The 5573-nt window shown below is 43.4% G+C and overlaps 1 pseudogene; it reads left to right on the top strand.

Annotated features, from left to right (window-relative positions):
* The first annotated feature begins 987 nt into the window (after positions 1-987).
* LOC129394999 (endogenous retrovirus group K member 104 Rec protein-like) lies at positions 988-3572 on the top strand (annotated as a pseudogene).
* Positions 3573-5573: the final 2001 nt, after the last annotated feature.

Below are 5573 nucleotides of genomic sequence, written 5' to 3'. Positions count from 1 at the left end.
GCAGAGTTGTTTGCTGTCATTTCAGTGTTACAAGATTTTAATCAGCCTGTTAACATTGTATCAGATTCTGCATATGTAGTACAGGCTACAAAGGATGTTGAGACAGCCCTAATCAAATATACTATGGATGATCAGTTAAACCAGTCCTTTAATTTGTTACAACAAATTGTAAGGAAAAGAAATCTCCCATTTTATATTACTCATATTTGAGCACATACTAATTTACCAAGGCCTTTAACTAAAGCAAATGAACAAGCTGACTTGCTAGTATCATCTGCATTCATAGAAGCACAAGAACTTCATGCTTTGATTCATGTAAATGCAACAGGACTAAAAATTAAATTTGATATCACATGGAAACAGGCAAAAAATATTGTACAACATTGCACCCAGTGTCAAGTCCTACACCTGCCCACTCAGGAGGCAGGAGTTAATCCCAGAGGTCTATGTCCTAATGTGTTATGGCAAATGGATGTCACACATGTACCTTCATTTGTAAAATTGTCATTTGTCCATGTGACAGTTGATACTTATTCACATGTTGTATGGGCAACCTGCCAGACAGGAGAAAGTACTTCCCATGTTAAAAGACATTTGTTATCTTGTTTTGCTGTCATGGGAGTTCCAAAAAAAATTAAAACACATAATGGGCCAGGATACTGTAGTAAAACATTTTAAAAATTGTGAAATCAGTGAAAAATTACACATACAACAGGAATCCCCTATAATTCCCAAGGACAGGCCATAATTGAAAGAACTAATAGAACACTCAAAGCTCAATTGGTGAAACAGAAAAAGGAAAAAGACATTAAGGAGTATAACACTCCCCAGATGCAACTTAATTTAGCACTCTATACTTTAAATTTTTTAAACATTTATAGAAATCAGACCACTACTTCTGCAGAGCAACATTTTACTGGTAAAAAGAACAGCCCACATGAGGAAAACTGATTTGGTGGAAAGACAACAAAAATAAGACAAGGGAAATAGGGAAAATGATAACATGGGGGAGAGGTTTTGCTTGTGTTTCACCAGGAGAAAATCAGCTTCCTGTTTGGATACCCACTAGACATTTAAAGTTCTACAATGAACCCATCGGAGATGCAAAGAGAAGCGCCACCACGGAGATGGAAAACCCGCAATCGAGCATCATCGACTCGCCGGGTGAACAAAATGGTGATATCAGAAGAATAGATGAAGTTGCCATCCACCAAGAAAGCGGAGCTGCTGACCTGGGCCCAATTAAAGAAGCTGACACAGTTAGCTGAAAAAAGCCTGAAGAACACAAGGGTAACACAAACTCCAGAGAACATGCTGCCTGCAGCTTTGATGATTGTATCAACGGTGGTAAGTCTCCCTGTGACTGCAGTAGCAGCTGCAGCTAATCATACTTACCGGGCCTATGTGCCTTTCCCGCCCTTAATTCAGGCAGTCACATGGATGGATAATCCTATTGAAGTATATGTTAATAATAGTGCATGGGTACCAGGCCTCACAGATGATCGTTGCCCTGCCCAACCTAAAAAACAATTGATGATAAATATTTCCACTGGGTATCATTATCCTCCTATTTGCCTAGGGAAGGTACCAGGATGTTTAACGCCTACAACCCCAAATTGGTTGGTAGAAGTACCTACTGTCAGTGCCACCAGTAGATTTACTTATCACTTAGTAAGTGGAATGTCACTCGGGCCACAGATAAAATAATTCACAGGACTCTTCTTATCAGAGATCATTAAAATTTAGGCCTAAGGGGAAGCCTTGCCCCAAGAAAATTCCCAAAGAATCAAAAGGCCCAAAAGTTTCAGTTTGGGAAGAATGTGTGGCTGATACTGCGGTGGTATTACAAAACAATGAATTTGGAACTATTATAGACTGGGCCCCTCGAGGCCAATTTTATTATGATTGTACGGGCCAGACTCTCTCATGTTCACAGCCCCCATCCATCTGGCCCATTAATCTGGCCTATGAGAGTGATTTAACTGAAAGGCTGGATCAGGTTTATAGAAAGTTACAATCACTGTATCCATGGAAATGGGGTGAAAAGCGAATTTCATCACCTCGACCAAAGTTAGTTAGTCCTGTTACTGGTCCTGAACATCCAGCATTATGAAAGCTTACTGTGGCCTTGCACCACATTAGAATTTGGTCTGAAAATCAAGCTATAGGAAAAAGAGATCGTAAGCCATATTATACTATTAACCTAAATTCCAATCCGACAATTCCTTTGCAAAGTTGTGTAAAACCCTCTTATATGCTAGTTGTAGGAAACATAGTTATTAAACCAGATTCCCAAACTATAACCTGTGAAAACTGTAGATTGTTTACTTGCATTGATTTGACTTTTGATTGGCAGCACTGTATTCGGCTGGTGAGGGCAAGAGAGGGCATGTGGATTCCTTTGTCTGTAGACCGACTGTGGGAGGCTTCCCCATCCATCCATATTTTAATGGAAGTATTAAAAGGAGTTCTAACTAGATCCAAAAGATTCATTTTTACTTTGATTGCAGTGATTTTGGGTCTTATTGCAGTCACAACTACTGCTACGGCTGCTGGAATTGCTTTACACTTCTCTGTTCAAACTGCAGAATATGTAAATAATTGGCAAAAGAATTCCTCAAAATTGTGGAATTCTCAAACCCAAATAGATCAAAAATTGGCAAACCAAATGAACGATCTTAGACAAACTGTCATTTGGATGGGAGATAGGCTTATAAGCATGGAATATCTTTTTAGTTACAGTGTGACTGGAATACATCAGATTTTTGTATTAAACCCCGAGCCTATAATGAGTCTGAGCATCACTGGGACATGACGCCAACTACAAGGAAGAGAAGATAATCTTACTTTAGATATTTTAAAATTAAAAGAACAAATTTTTGAGGCATCAAAAGCCCATTTGAACTTGGTGCCAGAAACTGAGGCAATCATGAAAGCTGCTGATGGACTCACAAATCTTAACCCCGTCACTTGGGTTAAAACCATCAGAAGATGGCTGGGCACGGTGGCTCACACCTGTAATCCCAGCACTTTGGGAGGCCAAGGCAGGCAGATCACAAGGTCAGGAGATCGAGACCATCCTGGCTAACACAGTGAAACCCCGTCTCTACTAAAAATACAAAAAAATTAGCTGGGTGTGGTGGCAGGTGCCTGTAGTCCCAGCTACTCGGGAGGCTGAGGCAGGAGAATGGCATGAACCCGGGAGGCAGTCCTTGCAGTGAGCCGAGATCACACCACTGCACTCCAGCCTGGATGACAGAGCAAGACTCCGTCTCAAAAAAAAAAAACCATCAGAAGTTCCACTATTGTAAATTTCATATTAATCCTTGTATATCTGTTTTGTCTGTTGTTAGTCTACAGGTGTATCCAGCAGCTCCAAAGAGACAGTGACCAGCGAGAACGGGCCATGATGACGATGGCGGTTTTCTCAAAAAGAAAGGGGGGATATGTAGGGAAAAGAAAGAGAGATCAGATGGTTACTCTCTCTATGTAGAAAAGAAAGACATAAGAAATTTCATTTTGATCTGTACCCTGAACAATTGCTTTGCCCTGAGATGCTGTTAATTTGTAACTTTAGCCCCAACCTTGAGCTCACAGAAACATGTGTTGTATGGAATCGAAGTTTAAGGGATCTAGGGCTGTGCAGGATGTGCCTTGTTAACAAACTATTTACAGGCAGTGTGCTTGATAAAAGTCATCATCATTCTCCATTCTCGAATAACCAGGGGCACAATGCACTGCGGAAAGCTGCAGGGACCTCTGCCCTGGAAAGCCAGGTATTGTCCAAGGTTTCTCCCCATGTGATAGTCTGAAATATGACCTCATGGGATGGGAAAGACCTGACCATCCCCAAGCCTGACACCCCTGAAGGGTCTGTGCTGAGGAGGATTAGTAAAAGAGGAAGGCCTCTTGCAGCTGAGATAAGAGGAAGGCCTCTGTCTCCTGCCTGCCCCTGGGAATACAATGTCTCAGTATAAAACCAGATTGTACATTTGTTCCATTCTGAGATAGGAGAAAAACCGCCTTGTGGTGGGAGGTGAGACATGTTAGCAGCAATGCTGCTTTGTTACTCTTTACTCCACCGAGATGTTTGGGTGGAGAAAAGCATAAATCTGGCCTACGTGCACATCCAGGCATAGAACCTTCCCTTGAACTTATTTGTGACAGAGATTCCTTTGCTCACATGTTTTCTTGCTGACCTTCTCCCCACTATCACCCTGTTCTCCTGCCACATTCCTCTTGATGAGATAGTGAAAACAGTAATCAATAAAAACTGAGAGAACTCAGAGACCAGTGCCAGTGCAGGTCCTCTGTATGCTGAGCGCCGGTCCCCTGGGCCCACTTTTCTTTCTCTATACTTTGTCTCTGTGTCTTATTTCTTTTCTCAGTCTCTCATCCCACCTGATGAGAAGTAACCACAGGTGTGGAGAGGCTGGCCCCCTTCAAGTGTATAGAATTGTAGTGTGACAGGTCCCATCAGGTTACTTAAGGGTGCATGTCCCCTGCCTGAACCCTGAAGGCCAGGTGGGAAGCCAAGTCTCTTGTGCCCAGCCAAGAAGCAGGTGTCCCCGAGAACCCAAACATCCCAGACAGTATCTGAGAACCTACCAAGCAGAAGAGGCTGATTGCTCAAAATCAGTGGACAAAGAGCCAGAAAATTCACTTAAAAGCAGTTTAGAGACAGGAGGTGGCACAGATCTTTGGGGCTGTTCTGCTGCTGCCCTGGAGTGCCCTGCATGTGAATCCTAATCAACTCATTATTTGCCAAGCTGGGCTCATCTGAGTCATCCTTTGATCTCTTGGCTCCTTTCCGGTTTGGCGGGGAAAATGATACGGCCCTGGTTTTTCTCAGAGCAAGCGTGTTTTGGAATCGCACATCCTTCGAGGGCAGATAATAGTCAAGTGCCTGTGGGTGATGAGTGACTTTCCCTATGGTGAGAAACCCTACACAAAGGGCATCTGAGTGAGGACCCTGCTGGGGACTCAGGTGAGAAACCCTACAAAAAGGGCATCCGAGTGAGGACCCTGCTCAGGACTCAGATGAGAAACCCTACAAAAAGGGCATCCGAGTGAGGACCCTGCTCAGGACTCAGATGAGAAACCCTACACAAAGGGCATCCGAGCGAGGACTCTGCTGAGGACTCAGGTGAGAAACCCTACACAAAGGGCATCGAGTGAGGACCCTGCTGAGGACTCAGGGCCTGGTGTTGTTGGGCAGGGACCTTGGGTGAGAGCCTCAGTTTTCCTGAAAAATGAGGAAGATGATGCCCACCACTTGTGTGACCCTGGTAGGATCCAATAAGATGGGGCAACTTAAGGGCTTGGCATAGGGCCTGGCATACAGGAAGAGTGAAATTAATGCATTTTTTCCTACTTTTTCCCTCCCAGCAGAAGCCTCCATGATTATTCATCCCTCATTCTGAAAACTAAAAATAAAATCCCAAGCTCCCCCTATGAACTGAACAGATTCCCTCTCGGCCAAGTGTACCCAGAGAAATCTTTAAAACTGAGTTCCTGGCCATGGCGGGATGGGAGGTTAGACACATCTCATTTTACTTCCTTCCTTTCATGGT

This window comes from Pan paniscus, chromosome 1, assembly GCF_029289425.2.
Source record: "Pan paniscus chromosome 1, NHGRI_mPanPan1-v2.0_pri, whole genome shotgun sequence".
In the NCBI taxonomy this organism is placed as follows: Eukaryota; Metazoa; Chordata; class Mammalia; order Primates; family Hominidae; genus Pan; species Pan paniscus.
The sequence above is the reverse complement of the archived record's forward strand: the minus strand, read 5'-3'. Positions and strand labels throughout refer to the sequence as shown.